Source organism: Lutjanus erythropterus, chromosome 22, assembly GCF_056507025.1.
Source record: "Lutjanus erythropterus isolate fLutEry1 chromosome 22, fLutEry1.hap2, whole genome shotgun sequence".
Classification (NCBI taxonomy): domain Eukaryota; kingdom Metazoa; phylum Chordata; class Actinopteri; order Lutjaniformes; family Lutjanidae; genus Lutjanus; species Lutjanus erythropterus.
Genome location: NC_139338.1, coordinates 20421207 through 20439480, shown reverse-complemented (window position 1 = coordinate 20439480; position 18274 = coordinate 20421207). Strand labels below are relative to the sequence as shown.

The following is an 18274-nucleotide window of genomic DNA, read 5'->3' as shown; positions in this document are numbered from 1 at the left end:
AATTAGACCTGGAAAACCCCGAACCTTCCTGCTGCTTTTTGATATATTCAAAGTCAAAGAATTATTGTGGACATAGTGTACCTGAAACACACGCCGACTGCAGAAAATGTCCTGTACCACTAGTTGTTTTTAACGTGAGGGCCACCAGCACCAGGTAAAATATGGCCCTGCTTGTTGCCAGACAAGGGTGGGGTATCCTGTCGTTACGTTGGGCCCTCAACCAGACTAATGAATGGAGGCTTTTATCTTGAAACCGCACGTGAACTACAGGAAAGAATGTCAGGTCGTCCAATGAAGAGAGACCTTGGCTGCTCGCTAACGTGGGCAGAGTTTTCCAAACACGGTGGTGAACACACACAGTGTATACATGCTTGGACTTACACGAGGGTACAAAGAGACACCAGCATCTGCGGGTCACACAAAAGCCAAACCAACATAGGCTGTATTCATCCAGACACGAGACAAAACAACGCCCCTGACGTTCCCAGCGCACACATAAACACACGCACACATCTGACTAACATTCCCTGAATGTTCAACAGATAATTATCTGTCTCTTTTGGCAGGATCCGGCTTATCATTTGGGTGCAGGTTCAGTGTCACCGCTGCTGCCTTTGTACAGTAAAATAATTGGGATTTGTCACTACTTGACCCAGCATGTTTGCATCCACTGTACAGAAACTTGAAACCTGATTATATCTTGAAGTAAAGTACAGTTTGGAGGTCTTTGTGGTCGAGCGCACTTTTATAGATTAAACTACCCAGCAGTGTAGTATAATGTAATTAAAATTAGCTCCACGTTGACCAGCAACAACACAAATATTTATGATGAGAAATCCATGAAAATGAGCATATAACTGGAAACTTCAAAAACTACTATACTTACTACTATACTTACTTTTACTTATGATATTTAAAGCAACACAAACCTGCTGGACTAGAAGAAATAATAAAAATATACAAACGAAAAGTTGAAATTACAAGAAATAAAATGCATCCTTTTCAAGTCAATACACTGGGATTTTGATGCTACATCTTGTTGGTCAAATATGGTGGCTAATGTTAGCTAAAGTTAGCAAACTTTAGGTAATTATTGTAGTGTATGGGCATTACTGAATCAGGACTTAATGGTGGCTAACGTTAGCTAAAATTAGGAAACTTTGAGTAGATTTTGTAGTATAAAGACCATCAGGACTTTATGGTAGTTCAGGTTTTAGGTAGATGCTGTAGTATAAAGAGCATTACTGAATCAGGGCTTAATGGTGGCTAATGTTAGCTAAAGTTAGCAAACTTCAAGTTTTAGGTAGATGTTGTATGAAGGGCATTACTGAATTAGGACTTAATAATGGCTTATGTTAACTTAAGTTAGTAAACCTAATATAGATGTTGCAGTAGAAAGAGCATCCTAACTTTGTGGTGCCTAATATTAGCTAATATGAGCAAACTCTGGGTAAATATTGTAGTATAAAGGGCATTGCTGAATCAGACCATGACTTCATGATGGCTAATGTTAGCTGAACTTAGCAAAACTTAAGTGGATATTGTAGTAAAAATAACATCAGGACTTTGTGGTGGCTAATGTTAGCAAACTTAAGGTAGTATAAATAGCATTAGTGAATCGGGACTTTATGGTGCCTTCATGGTGGCTAATCTTAGCTAACATAATCAAATGTTAAATAGGTGATGTGGTTCAGATAAATAACATTACTGAGTCAGGACTTTGTGACTGCTCTCTACACATGCTACTGTTACACAACATTTTAGCATTTACGATTATACCATAATGGTTGTTTGTGACCACAGTGGCCACAGTTCAGCAAAAGTTAACTAGTCTCACTTTCAGTAATTCCTTGATCAAGTATGTAGTGTAAACCAATGTCACACACCACAGCATTTATAGTTTCAGCTAATTTGCAAAGCCAGTCCCTAGATGGGGCTTTAAAATACATAAAACTCAAGAACAATACACAAGAGACAGTACAGAAAACAAACTCAACAATGAAATTGTACAAACAGGAAACTCTGAACTCAATAAGAAAATACAGACAGAATTACTTTTGTAAGTCTTTACTTTTGTAAGTACTAAATGTAAATGCACAAGTGCTTAAATGCGGGACCTTAACTTACATAGTGGTGTTCCTACTTTTACTAAAGCAAAAGATCTGACTCGCTCTCACTTTTTCATTCTGTGTACAGCACAGAAGACTATCTATAAGTAATAAACTTGATACCTAACTTTACAACATTGTTATGTCCTCACAGGAACAGCGTATTCTTGTTTGTTTGGGGGAGCAAAGAGCAGCTGCTTGTCACCAAAGTCAACATAAAAAAATCACTCTCACTCAGAACTACTTGTGGACTGTCACTCCAAGAATGTAAAAATGGCCAAATGAATGGAAATGCAGGTCTCAAACGTGAGTGATGTCACCGTGCTGTGTGAGTGTATGGGTGTGGCTCAGACGGGGTAATCACCTTTCAGAAAAACAAGTTGGACAAACTCTCTACGCCCTTCCCACTTTGATCCTCGGTCACCAGGAAGAGACTCATCTGACAAAACCACAGACTTTCCATGATGCTCTCTGCTGATGTTAATTCAAGCAGGAAGCTGCCCCAGCCTCCTACACCGCTGGACTGCTGCTCTGTGTGCTGTGGCTTGGCCTTGACTTGTTCACAAAAATGAAGCAACGTGCACACTGAATGCCCTGGGAAGCCTTATTTTCCCCCCAGAACTGCTTTCCTGTAATATAATTTTTCCTACTTCTGATTCGGCTTAACTCCCTCTGTATTTACTTAATTCATTTGGAGGTTTAAGACCAGATGGATCCTCCGAGCAAAGCCGCCCTGAGAATAAGCACTATATGGCTTTTTTCTAGCTATATTCCATTATTCTTTGTCACACCCGTAGCTCTCCAGAACATCTTGAGTTATTCATGTTCTGTGCTTGGCAAGACAAAATACGCAGCATGTACCAGCTTTAAGTTGGGGGGATTAAACTCGGCCATAGCTGCACATATTGATGTACAAATTATTCAGTTCCTTTTTCCACTCACACATGAAGCTCTCCATGCCAGGTGACTCAGTTCCTCTCAGTATTATGAAGCCAAAGACAACAAGCGAGGAGTCATACACTGAGTATCTTTATACTTCTATAACTGGGTTGCACCACCAAAGATGAATTTAACCCAAGAGTATTTTTAATCAGGGTTTGGTAAAACTAGGTTTAAAAAGAGTGAATCCTGATTTAAAATTAAGCAGAGCTCTGTTGCACAACAAAACCAATCTCTAATTAGTAAATATAAGTTCATTTTCTGTAAACTGAAGAGTTTAATCAATATGGAGATAATTAAGTAAACTCAAGTGTGGGACCAAGCAGGTTAAGTATAAAAGAAGGGGGCAAACCATTACCTTTATGGATATATTACACTGCTGTTAGCCTAGTCAGCTGATAATGGCTTGGCAGAGAAGCTCTAACTTCTCCTATAATAAAAACAGCATAAAATAATAGAAAGACAACAAAAAAATGGACGACAAAGCAAAGTAAAGAAAAAAAAGAGTGTCTGGCAGCAACTGACAGACTGTTTTAACTAATCAACTACTGAAAAATCTCATGAAACTCAACTTGGTCCAGTCTGTCCCTTAACTTTCTTTAAGGAACTTCATTATTTTGCTCAATGCATCATAAAAAGGCAGACATTTTAAAAGTTACAGCACCTCAAGTGGAAGTTTAAATTTAGTGGATCACATTTTTAATTTGAGTTTAAAGTTAGATCAACATAATGACGATTTAACTGGGTTCATAAATGAATCTTTGTACGTACAATCTGGCCCACGAGTTTAACAATATAAACCCCATATCGCATGTGTGTGCGTGTGCCTCTGTGTGTCTATGTGTGTATTTATAGCAGTGACATTTGAGATAGCAGGGGGGGCCTGCCAAGACCAGTCAAGTCCAGTTTTGAAAGATGATTCCCGAATGTTCCCTTCAACACCTTCATGTGTTCGTGAATCACAGGTAAGTTAAATGAACAGCTTAAGTGATGAATTAGTAAATTTCAAACAACATCCTAATTCTCAACCTTTAAATGTAAGCTGTAAAGTGTGTGCGTGAGCCTAATGGTGTCAGTGTTTTCACACATACTGTAATAAGTATCCCAGCAGCAGTTCCTGTACGTTCAATCCTCTCCACACTGCAGCCGCCTGGGCTGCAAACTGCAAGATCATGATGTAAGATACACCTGCTTGGCTGGATATAACTTAATTGCTGATGACCTGCATCACCTTTTAAGGATGTTCAGCCTGTGCCATTGCATAATAATGAAGGTCATTTCTTTTCAACCACCAGACCAAGATCCTGACACTGAACGTGGGGGCCCTTAAAGGAACACGCCACCAAAGAGCGATCCATAAAAACATCCTTTGAAACTTGCCTAACCACTCTGTGCTGCAGATGTGGTAACTGCAGAGTCCGCTGCTGAAAGTTGCTTCAGGTCTGACAGTCCACTATGAGCGACAGAAAATACTCTCTGACAAACTGTGCAGCTTGTCTTGTACTGATCACCACTGACAGGTCTGACTGACTGTCTGCCAGGATCTGGATCTAACAGACTGTTTTATTTTAGGGGCGGACTTGTGCTGGCGGTATTCACCCTCAGTGGTCGTGTCTATAAAGATCTTGTGAGACTGACCATTTTAACCCATGATCTTTTCACCATGAAGAAACAACATGTATAAATCTCTCCGGGGATCCCTTGCAGAGACGACCACCCGCAGTCCAAGTCTTCGCAACCAGGGCAACCATGACATGAAGTTTCAGACAACTTGCCTGTCATTCTGATTTAATGCTTCTATGCTATATCTCATGAAACTCTTCTGGTTTTGTTACTCATGTTATTCCAAGAATGTGAAAACTTCATGTGTGCATTAGAACAAGGTGTGCATGAAAATACAGAACAAACTGCGTCCATATTGACTCAGTAGGGGACAGTACATTTTACTTCTCAATGCAGGACGATCCCGTTTTATATGGGAAAGGTGACAACTGTATGTATAAAGGGTCTTCCAGGCTTTACAAAAAAACTACACGATATTGTGATTATTGGGATTAGCAAGGATGATCAATTTTCATTTTTACGTGAAGGTTAGGTTTTTTTTTTTCATCTGAAGAACAAGATTTTTAGGTCGACACATCTGCAGCACAGTACTTCATTATAATGCATTTTCCTTTCCAGCACAAGAGGTAACTGTCAAATAATCAGTTAACATGAATACTTCTTTTGTCTTGTAGCTGCTCCTTCCATGTCATGTTTGCTCACCTTTTGTTACACTTCCCTAGTAACCTTGTGTTTAATGTCACAATGCTATGAACTATGGGTTATAGCCCTCATGCACTGGACGATTTGACAGTGGGACTGCCCTAAACTTTGTGGACATAACGGGAACAAGCCTCAAAGTCTGTTAGTCCACAAGTGAGGACATTGTAGTTTTGTTAAAGATAAAATAAGAAGGGTTTTCGTCATTTGCTGTTTGTGTACGCACCAGAAGATTGCGTCTCATTTCCAGGATGTCAGATCCTGGTGTTTTGGGTTGACATATTGTTCCACACACAATAAAATAAGAAGGTATTTGTGGAGGACTACACCTTAGTGTATGCAGGCGCCGCCACACATTTCTAGTGACTTGTGGGCGATGATTGATATTTTTTTCTATGTATTGTTATTTGGGGGGAAATCCTGAAAAGTCTGCCTTAAATACTCAAAGACTGACTCTTGGTGGAGCATTCCCTTAAGATTGAAGATTTCCATTTTTTTCCTGGCAGGATGCGGCGGTGTTTTTAGCACCACAATCTGTGACTTCTTCAGTCTTCTGCCTAATTATTTCACCCTTTAAACACATGTAGCCTCATTTAAAAGTTGTATAATTTCTGTAAATTTTGTATGTCGTGTGTGAATCAGTACAGAGAGAGAGGGAAAACATGCTGACATGGCTGGTGTGTATGTGGCATAGCGCATGTGGCACGTTGCAGGTCTCGTGCAGCGACTTACTGACTTTCTCTGGTGGAATGGCCAAGTTTCAATGCTGCACGGCTGAGTCACACACACTCTCACACACACACACACACACAGACAGCCTGCACAGTGTCTGACTGCAGCACGTTTGTGTGAAATATAAATATGTAACATTGTGATGAATATTACATACATGTTCTTCTCACTTTATCTGGGACAGAGTCTTCACACACAGTGGATGTAACTCTGCTGTGTGAGGAATTAGACTGTGACACCCTGTGTGCTGCAGCTCAGACCAGATTAATGTCATACCATATGACGCCCTGTGTGAATATTTAATTCTGACTGTTTGATGGGAAGCTGAGATTGTTATTTTGTATTGCTGAAATCGACAGCAACTTTGAGCATTCAAGCATATTACTCAGGTACATGATCTGGTGTGAACAGTGCTTATTAAACTTTATTAGTCCTTTATTTTGCAATTATTAACATTTAAGTGTGCATTTTGAGGGTACCAAACCTTAAGTATGAACAATGCTTATTAAGCTTTATTAATCCTGGTGTAAAGATGATGTATAGCACCATACATATGTGATAAAAACTATTAAACATCGATTTTGACTTCATGGGAACTTTAAGAGAGCAGAGAAGCAAAATAAACTTCATGTTGCCATGTCATTTTTCTCTCCCTTGTATACTGAGGAAGCTTATCTGTCGGCCATATGACAGGATTACACAGAGTATGACTTCAAACAGCATTAGAGAGTGTATGATAACCTTATCATTCAGGTAGATAAGAAGGAACTGACATAGACACACACACAGGATTTATCATTGAGTCTTGTCTGTATACCGTGTTTCAACTTGAAGGAAACATTGCCACCCTGGATCCACCCTCTCACACTGCTAAAAATGAGAGAGACAGACACACAGAGAGAGAAAGCAGGGGTGTACATGTGTCAGCGAGAGTCAATGACTGTGCTACCTAAAGCCGTCAACATGACTCACGCTTTAAACAGCCTCAAACAGCTTGGGATCAAATCCAGTCTGGGCCCACGCAAGCTGTCATTTCGCTGCGAGCTGCTATTCATGACACAAGCTATAGTTTCACAGGGTACGACCAAAAGTGTAGACGAGCTAAACCCAGAGTGCACAGCTCTATCTTCTTCAGATCTGCGTGGAGATACGAGCGCGGCAGAGAGGCTCCAAACATTGACATAGGGGCTGTCGTGACCAGAAGCTGAGATACCTCGTTGTGTCTCACGGGTTTGTTGGATTTTCCATGCTGTATCTGTGCTGCTTCCGTCACGGAGGTCAAGTTGGTCTGTAAGACAGAGCCTCTCATACACTTGTAGACAGTATCAGTCATGCATGCAGACCACCTGTATGTTTCCCATGACAATATTGACCACTGTGAGGCCGGGCTGCAACAAGGATTACTTGTTAAACCTGATTAAATCATGATTAAATTGACACCAAAACCTTAAACTCCAATTTAAAATGTGAGATTTACCTTTTATAATGCCTTTTTGAGATGGATTGAGCAAAACAGAATTTCTCAAAGGAAGTTAAGGGACAGACTCAACCCAAATGAGTTTTATGATGTGTCTCTTCCTTCTTTCACTCCAGTTGATCCGTTAAAACAGTCTGCCAGTTGTTGCAAGGCAGTTTCTTTTTTTTTGTTACTGTGCTGCTGTTGATTTTTAATTTATTATTATTTAGCCATATTGCTCCATTGATTGATTATACAAGCTTTTTCTCAAAGGAGAATAAATTAGAGCTTCTTTGCTGAGCCATTATGAGTAGGCTAACTAGGCTAGCTAGCAAATTATATAATGTTTAATTTACTTATTTGTTTGCTAGCAAGCAATGTAATGTTTTGTTAGCCCTTTGGCTACTTAGCAAACAATGAAACATTTTGTTACCTTTTTATTTAGCAAACAAACAACAACTTTTTGCAAACTTTTTAGCTAGTTAGCAAACAATGTAATGTTTTGTTAAGGAATACAGCACAATCGAAAGTGTTTTTTTAATTTGTTTTTTCTTACACTATTTAACACTCGCATACATTACAGATGCTACTGATCGTTCACATATCATGAAGTTGTTCTGCAAATAACTTTTATTTAATAAACTGTCTTTTTTTTTTTTTTTACCTCCAACCCTCCACAACAAGCTGCAAAAAATCTAGAAGGGAGAACATCTTTCACAACATTATTTACATTACTTTGTTAACCAATTACAGGGTAAATAAGCTCTGCAGTAAACCGAATTGCATGAAATTAAATCTTATTATCTTGCTAAAAAATCATGTTTATCAAAGGAAAAAAATATGTTTCGGCTCAGTTGTAGTTAGCATTTAAATAAGTCAGGAAGGAGAGAATCAAATCCATCCAGTGTGTGAACTGGGGGAAGTTGAAATGAGCATCATTTTGTTTTTAACCGTCCCATGTTAGAAATTTTGTTCCATAATAAAGGCCAGAAGTGAGCGGATGGACATGAATGACTCATAATGATGATGAAAAAGGGACTTTCAAATTACCACCTTATTTAGTGAATGCATGGGAAAGAAAGAAGGCAGCCCCGTATGAGTAACGAATGGATGATTATTATGACTTGTTTTTTCTATTTTTGTATCACTTGGACTGATTTATAACCATCACAGAAGCTGTAAACTGTACTGTAACTGGAAACATCTGTATTTTGTAAAGGTGTCTCATAATCCCAAGAGAGATGGGACTCCTGTGTACAGTTTGTGACAGAATATCATTAAAGGTGCATGTGTTTGGTTTAGATGTAACCTTTCGACCTTTCTGTAGGCTAATAAGTCAGTCACAGCATACCAGCAAGCACTCTGAATACTGATGAGTAAAAACCGGTGAATACCAGTTATTGATTGTGGTATTCCCCTCCCATGCCTCCTCCAGCTAGCTGAGACAAACATTAACTTGGATCAAGGAAGTGAAAGCACAGACGTCAGCATGGACGCATGATAAGAGGGAGATAGCTGTATGTGATTTGGTATTAAGATTTAACAGGAACTCTGAAGTTGCGGCTGCAAACATCAGCATGTTTAGCTGGAGTAATGTGGATGGTACAGTATATTGGTGCACAGAAAGATGTGTTCACGGTGGTTTGTCACAGCTTTGGCTCTTGTACGGAAAAAACAAACAGAACTGCCTGCAACTGTATCTGTCACCCTTCCTGTTTTAACCATTTAATCACTCCTCACACTCACACTATAAGGATAACTGTGGGGATTTTACTATATTTTTCTTACTGTCAATTAGTCCTATGAAAAGACCCAAACAAACAATGAATTAATCCTCAAAACTAACAGTGTTTGTGTACTTAAAGCCTCATATAGCTTATTACTCTGTCTTATAGTTCTTAATTGTTATGAGTCCAACAACAACCTTTGCATTTGCAACAGACCAGCCCTATTTTCAAACGCAACACCAATCCCACCCAAATGTTTACATAAAAAGAGATAAAATCATACACACTAACACATAATAACACAAGAGCTCAACCATAACATGAAAAGACCATCACACTGCCACAGTGCTTATTAAAATATCATCATCCCTTCAGTTGTTTTGTGTCCTGAGTTCTTTTCTTTTAGCCTTGCTGCGCTGCCGTAACATTCAATTTCATACTTGCTCAATTTGAAGTCCCTGCCCTCGCTTGACTTTTCCACTCAATTCATCGAGGGGATCATGGGAGAATTTGTTTATTAAAAGGTACGATGGGGCTGATCTCAAATATTTAAGGCACATAAACACTAACAAATGATACCACAATATAATATGTTATACTGTATGATATGTTTGGACCAATGGCCAATCTGGCTTAGTGCCATAGATAGGATAGGTTGGTCATGAAATATTGAGAGTTGTTTGTTTTGATCTTTGCATTGCCCATCTAAAAATAATGAAAATAACAGCCAAACAAGCTGACTGATCTTTATTACTACCAAATATGGAGGTTCTCTGCCAAGTAAAATTATACCTCTCTGTCTTATTTTGGTGACAAACATCTCACATCATACATTGCCATGAAAGTTAGGGTTATTTCTGGTTGAGTCAGTATCAGGAGACATGCCGGGACATGTAGAGGACCGATGGGTAGTCTGAGTGACGGCTGTGGTTTGAGTGGGAGGTGGGTGGCGAATAAGAATAAAGCCAATCAGCTCAAGTTTCACTTTCATCATCTGTGTGTGTGTGACCACAGTGTGATCTGATCAGTCTAATAGGTGAGATAAAAAAAATAAATAAATAAAAAGTCATCCACTAAATGACATTCCTTTCTGTCTTTAACGCTGATTTTCATCTTGTAATGTCTTTTATGTTGTATTCCTTCTTGTTACATCTCTTTTCATCTTTTACACCATTTTTCTACTTCTTACATCTCTTATGTCATCATTTTACTTCTTCCATATCTCTTTTGTCATTTATGTTATTTTAGGTCTTCGTTTGTCCTTTTAATGTCTTTTTCATATTTACATCATTTTTCGTCTTGACTCAATTTTTGTCTGTATGTTGTTTTGGTCTTGTTATATCTTTTGCATATGTTTTTGTTTGGTTGCACTGATGGAATAATCTTTTCTATGTGTTATTATCCCGTCCACTTAGGTTGAAGTTGGTCTGGATGTTGGAAAGGCAGCACGCGATGATGCAAAATAAAAACAATCATTAATAGATAGATAGATAGATAGATAGATAGATAGATAGATAGATAGATAGATAGATAGATAGATAGATGTTATTACCTCCCATCTGTGGCATCTGTGTGTAAATAAGTGTGACTGAACTTCAGGCCGAGCTCTCGCTGAGCTCTGGCTAGTTTACAGGATGGTATGTTGGTGAGTTATGTCAGGACATGTTCAGCAGAATCTGGGACTTGGCACAACAGGGTCTCTGAGGTGTGTTTATGTGTGTGTGTGGGGGTGGTGTTACTGTGTACGTCTGCAGAGGAAGCATTAATGACTCTTAAGTTCCTTCAACCTGTCTAACTTCTCAGGGCTTGTAAAGCAACACGCATTAAACATCACAGGCACGATCCTGTGAAGACTCGACAGGCTGGATCCGACCCCGACATGTTTAAGGAAAACAGGCCACTCTGATGTCAGGTTAAAGAGTTCACACACACACAAAAAAAAGAGAAACGGCAGCAGAGGCTTTAGTTTCTCTGTCAAACCACCGCTCAGCATCAGCACGCTGGAAAATGATGCTGTTGTTTTTATGTTTTTTAAAAAAAAACGAGGAAACAAACGCTGTTTTTAGTGATTTCAAAGGGAGAACATGTGGTCTCAGTTGCCATGGTGATGTCCAAAGATCCTGCTCCCAGAGTGGGTTCAATCCAAACGTCAGAAACGAATGAGAGGCCATGGCTGAAACACACAGGAACAGTTACATTCCTGTGGGAGGACAAATTAAACCACACAGAGGGAACAAATGTGATCACATACAGGCTCAAACAACGGGATGTGGTGCCGTTACAATAAAAGTCATGTGGCCCCTGAGAGTAAAAAGTTGATTGGAAAATCCTAAAAAGCCAAACAACTGCTTTTTAATAATCTTCTCTCTGTGTTAAGGGCTTTTTCTTATTATTTTCAATTATCTCACTATTATCTCCACATTTTCTTGTTTTTTCTAAATCAGTGGGTTAATTTCATTTGTATGGAAATCTTGCACTGTGGGTCCAAGCACAAAACGATCTTGTTCCTATATGGAGAAAGAGGTCATAATAACAACATAGCATGTTAGCTTTAGCTTATATGTAGAAAACGTGTGAAAGGCAGTGTCAGCTAATTTGTAGCTAAACAGTTTTAAACTAGACTAAAGCCACATTCAAGCGTTGCAGCAATTAATCGCAGGGTTGTGCAGCAGTGTCAGAGTGTGCAGGGTGTTTATATGTGGCTAGATCATAACCGCTGTGAAACAATCAGGAAATAACGTTTTTATTTCTCTGATTCACTACCAGTGGTCCCTTTCAGTCTCCACCTTGCATGACCACAGATGCTCACTGCTTCGTCCACAAACTTCGCCCAGACATATTTACTGTGGGGCAGTCTGATTACGGGATTGGCCACCACAGCATGACACCAGTTGAAGATTGTAACCAGGCGGCCCACCATCTTGGCTCTTACATCAAAAAGGGAACCCCAGACCCGCGAAAGATCTCACAAGAGTGATCTTGAGTAATCTTCCCCCTAAACTTAACCAGGTGTTTTCTGTCTCTAAACCCGCCCAGATCTTAAATAAATCGTTGTCGCATTATAACACATAATTTGTTTGTACAACATGCACAATTAACAAACAACGCAGATAAATCTCTCCTAAAACTCAGACCAAACTGTCAACCTCATCATTCTGTTACTGCATCACCTATTTCTCGCCTAAAATGTTTTCAGGAACATATTTTAGTGCACTGTTAAGCAGTAGTATGAGAAAGTTACTCACCAGGCCACCATGTTGCTGTCCTGGCTAAACAAAGAAGACCGAGTAACAACAAAATCACAGGAAGTGTGATGTCATTCTCTGCTAAAGAGTTCATAACTTCACCATATCTTTACACTGCAAATAGTTGTTTGCTGACATCTTATGAGAGTGAATGGTGTATTTAGTACCTTTAAACTGAACGTAATGTAGGTTAAAAGACATTGTTTTGTTTAGGGTGAACTGTAAATATAAACAAACTGGATAAATTAACTCTTTATCCAATTAAATTCGTTTTAATGTAGGTAATTTATAGGGATCCAGGGTTGAATTACCTGCACATGCTGATGCTACAGGCTTGCACATGGTGCCACTGCTCCCACTGAGACACTTCACTTCCTCTTTGACACCATTTTTAATCCCAGTTGGGGTCCACAAAATGGTTCAGATCGAAAAAAACAGAAAATCAAAGGCATTCATCGTGTATTCTGGCCATATGGTTACCAAGCCTCTCAGTACTGCAACAAAGAAAACTAATCTTTAGTTGTCAGCTGTGGCCCGTATAGAAGCTATAGAATATGACAGGTACGAACCCCCCCATCGCCGTCACCATCCCTGAGGACAGCAGGAGAGGGACCACACTGATCCAGGCTTAAGCTCTGACAGGCCCTGCCTCCCACCTCTGTCTCTGCAGTAATTAAATGAGTGCCAGTGGTGAGCAGCACTCAGGAAATTGGCCCTGTGCAGCTCCTGTCTCCGCTGTCAGTGTTTTCAGGTGGTGGAAGCAGAGAGGACGACGGCCACGAGGTAGAAAATAGAGCGAATGAGGCGAAGAGTGGGTGCTGTGAGAAATGAGGGAATGTAAACAAGACGAGGTGGCAGAAAGTGACAAATCGAGGGACAATCGAGATCAAGAGACAAAGAGCTCTTGTGAACTGTCCGACGTCTAGATTTGAGAGAAAATGAGCGTGCTGCGGAGGAAGTGTGAATGTCACGGCGTTCTCCTTCCCACTCGCAAATTAACGAGAGTATTAGGGAGTGATGTCATATCCCGGCCGGCGGCAGCCTCGTGAGGGGCGTTTTTACGCTTCTGTCAATTTGTTCTTTGAGGACAAGGGTGAGGTGAAGTTTGTGCGATGGTGAGAAGGACCCGGTGTTGTTGCAGAATCAGTGAGACAACGGGGGAGGAGAAAGTGATATTCAGGGTGACTGACAGCCCATGTGGCCTTCAGAGTCGGAGCAGACAGATGTTACTTAGCTGCAGTAAAAGCAACTGTAAAAACATGCAGTAAAATTTATGCCATAAACATTGCACACTCACCTCTAAACTCTTCCTACAGTAAAACGATGTCCTTAAAGGTCCAGTCCAACATTTTGAGATTTGTTTTTTTCCTGTCTGTCTCAGAGTGAGATTGGGTGAAACAAATCTTTCTGCAGTTCTATAATGTTCTTATTTACCCCGAATCTCATTCAGGGGAAGTTAAGATTACATGTTTTAAATTTGTTGACAACTACAGTAGGCTATATTAATTTGTCCAGCACTTGTGCAGCATATCTGCTGGTTGCCTGTATACCACAAAACACCCAAAAATAAATAAACCCTCATCCAGTTTGTCATAAGCTTTACTCGAGTGTTAGCCATACTATTGGTGTTGTTTCCATCTTGCACAATCGTCACGAGTCACACTATTAAGTGTTAGCTGTATGTGTGTTTAGTGTTTGGTGCTAATTAGCAAACACTGGCAAAAGTTGCCAACAGTCTCACTTGCTAACACACCAAACTGAGGTGGTGAACATGATAAACTTTAAACCTTATAAATATCAGCATTGTTAGCACTGTCATTGTGGGGATTTTAGCTAATATTAGCATCTACAAAAAACACAATATACAGCTTGTAAATTAATGAGCTTCACAAGTAATAAGCATGGTTTTTAACTGCACCCAGTCTGTATGTTATGATATACGAACTGCCTCCTGGCTCTAGATCACACTTAGCCCCAAGATGTGAGAGTGGTATCAATGTCAATATCAAACCAAAATGTCAAACTATTCAGTTGCTCAAGACCAAGACACTTTGGATCAGTTGTTGAAGCTTTTTCTTGACCAACAACAGGTTTATTAACTCTTTTAACAACGAAGTAGGAAAAAACACCAAACGACAGTTTACTAGAGTTCTTCATGTACAGTAGCCTAGCTTGCTAGCTAAACAAATAAGAAGTGAGTTGTGGGGAGACAGTTTTTTTTTAGTTTTGATGGAGCTGGCAGTTTAGGTTTTATGCTAAGCTAAGCTAAACATTTCATGGACCACCCTGTGTACTGGATGTTGAACTCTTCCTTTAAAACAACTGTACCTACTTTGAGTTAAGAGTCCTTCCACACTCCCCCATGCTGCCTTCACAACTCTGATAGGCCAAACCCAATATTGAGCAGCAAGTGCAAGTCATCATGTTTCTTCAGATTGGATTTTTTGCTGTTCTGGAGGGCCTGAGGTGTGTGTTCATCTGAAATGAGATTCCTGGCTGCAATTTGTACACCCTTCAGCAATGGCTCCACTTAGCTGGAAGGTGACAGAGGAAGTTAATTGGCTTCTTTACTTGCAGCGGCAAGGCTGTTGATCAAGCGTTGGCATGCTGCACACCCTGGGAGGCAAGACGTATTCGCATTTTGTGAGGATTTGCTGATGGTATCTGAACAGGCCACCCTCTGCTATTGTTCCTGGTGGTCGATCATCAGATAAGATACAGCGTGTTTATTTAATTTATTCCCTTTTAATAGGGTACATCTGAAAAGTGGCTGGTGGTCAGTGGACAAAAGCAATGATTAAATGTCAAGGTTGCTTTGGGATTGCAACTTCTGAAAAGCAGGATGACTGGAACATAAGATTTGAAGGTTGCACAATGGTGGTACGGAAAACAAGGCCTGTTAGCCAAATTCTAGTAGATGAACAACAGAAGAAGGCAAAGGTGAAGTCAAAGAGAGAAAAATGCTAATGAGAAGGGGATAAAGAGGACATAAAAGCAAAGAGGGAGCAAAAAAGCTAAGAGGTGGGAGCCTGACAGTGGTCAGATAACACACACAATACAAATGACAGTAGAGTTATAAATAAAAGCAAACACTGGCCAGGTTGGCACAGAGTATCATGTACGGGTCAGGGCCGTGCAGCCGGTGTCATGCCACTCTGCTCTTGTTACAGCAGCTGTCCAGCCGGTGCTTGTTCATATTTCTGTCCAGCTCCCGTCTACACACGTCATTTGCATTAACTGATAATAATTCACTCTGTGGGGAAACAATGTCAGCATGGACCTGATGCACGCAGACTGTCGGGATGAGTATACGGGTGTTTGGCCCATATGGATAAGAAACAGATACTTTTTATTAAATGTTTATACATCTTATCTGAAACTTTTAAGACAGTCAAACCAGATACAAGAACTTTAGCAAATTTGTCTAATATGAAACATATAATTTGGAAACTTCCATATTTTTTCTCAGTAAATTATTCACTCTCCACCACTGCTAGTATCTTACTTAGATATTTGTATGAATTTTTGTCATAATTAGTTTACCAAGTCCAAGTGGACATTGTCAAAAAAGGTTTTCAAAAATTGTAAAAAGTAAAGGTCCTTCTGCATAAAGTCATGAATTTGCACAAAAACTGATTGGTGCAGTAGTGTACAAGATTAGCTACAGAAAAACTCTGTTGTTTGTTTCTATTCGTTTTCCATGTGTTTGTGTGTGCATCCATTCTGGCCTGTTTGAGAGTATCCAAGTGTAAACGAATGCCCACGTGTTTATTGTTTAATTGTATATTTTTGTGTTTTAATGTATCATATGTGCATGCTTAGTATATGTACAGTATATGTGTGTGTTTATGCATGCTTTTATGTATCTGTTTGTCTGTGTGAGAGTCAACAGAACAGGGGTTGAAGGTCTGTTTGCTCTGTGTGAGAGTGTGACTCTCTCTCAGGGTAATTACCTCGTGAGGCTGGGATCAAAAAACAGGGCAGCTTTGTTAAAGGCCCTAAACACGCACAGATGACACGCTAACACTTAGGTCACATTTGATTCAAATCTTAAAATGACCCCTTCCTACACAGCTTGCATCATCTTAACACCTTCATGAGACACACTGCAAGTGTACATTGCAATGGAAATTATACCACAAATACTTATCTCAATGACCATTTCTGCAGTGAAAAACAATGATCTAAGAGCCAGATTCTCTCGACAACCACATAGTTATTGTGTTCATGTGTCTAAGCACTGTAACACACCTGTGAGTGTCTAGCCATGGCTTAGTGGATTATTAAGTGAGGTTTCTTTTTGGTCTTTGGTGGCACTGTAAAAAATCATATAGGAATTTAGCGGAGTTCTCATGGACAAAAGTGGTAGTGTTTCCAACGACATAACCACAAAATATAACGCCAAAACTTTATTCAAAGAATAATCTCCTCCTACTTCATTTCAAATGGCTAACTTTACCCAGGAAAGTGTAAATTTAGTTTAGTTTTAGTTTATTTTTACAGTGTGGTGGTGGTGGTGCAAAATTGCTGGTGATCAGGGAGGACTGGTTAATAATAAATATAACCTCTAGCAACGTCATTTGTCAGCTTGCTGGGTACAAAACCTCACTTGCGCGCACATGCTTACATTTACAGCATGCATACTATAAACACACCTGCCTGAACAGGCAGACACAACCTCCGTCTAAACTAAACCTGTCATCGCCGCACAAGAACAGGGTTCCTTGTTCTTGTGTCCAGCCAGAGCTGAGCCCTCTGTATTTATGAGGGTATTTCCTACCACGCGAATTAAGTGAGGGCAGGAACAGGTTAGTGGAGCGTAAAATGCCCCCTTCGCGTATAAAAGCTGTTCTTTGAAGATTAGCATACTGTTTGTTACTGGAATCGTATTTGGACTCAGTAAAGTACAACTGAAATGATCAAAATTACACATTTTGCAGCCAAAAGTTCACACTGTCTCTAATAAGAGTGTCATTGTGAAGGTGCACATATGTATATGGTTTAGCAGATGTGTCAGAAAGTGGATGATTAAAGTGGAGAAAAAGAGAGACAGCTGATTGTAATTGGCTGAGGCAGAGGCATTCCAGAGCCTCGACTCAAGAAGCGCTTTGATTGTGGGAAATCAAGTGTGTTTAAATATTTCCACTCAGGCAAACACTAACTCTTTCACTGGACAGATATTTTCCAATATGACTTTATTTTCCCACAAGGCAAAGTTAGACTGTAATCTATAGAACTAATCCCCTAAGACTATAAAAGGAATGTCTTAAATATAATTTATAATTTGTTTTGTAATACATAACATGAATGCCCACTGGCCACAGTTGACATATTATCTAATACAAAGAAGAAAGGAAACGAGAGTAAACAAAGAATTAGTGTTTTACTCTAGGACATCCAAGTGAATGTCTGCATTGTACAATACACGAGGCAAGGTTATTATATATTATAGTTATTATAATTATAGTACCCAGAGACACAGGATGCATGCATGTGGACTGCCTGCTGTGTAATATTCTCAACATGATGAAATTATTCAAGTCAGTCTAACTTTGATTGTGTGGTCACTTATAGTTGACTTATTTATGCAAACTTGCCCCATTGGAACTGTGGTTACATGACCTGAAACAAGCCACAATTTAAACGTGTGTTAGTGAAGCACAGATTGGCTCTGAGTTCATTAGAATCTGCATATATGCATCAATCATCCACCTGCCACCAAACAAAATGAATTATTTTCTCTGATTTAGAGACCTGCACCCACACCTCTATCCAGCCCTGCAGGCTATGTTACCTTTCAAATGA

At 39.7% G+C, this 18274-nt stretch overlaps 1 long non-coding RNA gene across 1 annotated transcript; it reads left to right on the top strand.

Moving 5' to 3' along the window:
* Window positions 1–3886: 3886 nt before the first annotated feature.
* On the top strand, window positions 3887–4684 carry LOC146306881 (uncharacterized). Its single transcript, XR_014769009.1, has 2 exons — window positions 3887–4487; window positions 4620–4684. It is a non-coding gene; the product is annotated as an uncharacterized LOC146306881 (long non-coding RNA).
* The last annotated feature ends 13590 nt before the right edge of the window (window positions 4685–18274 follow it).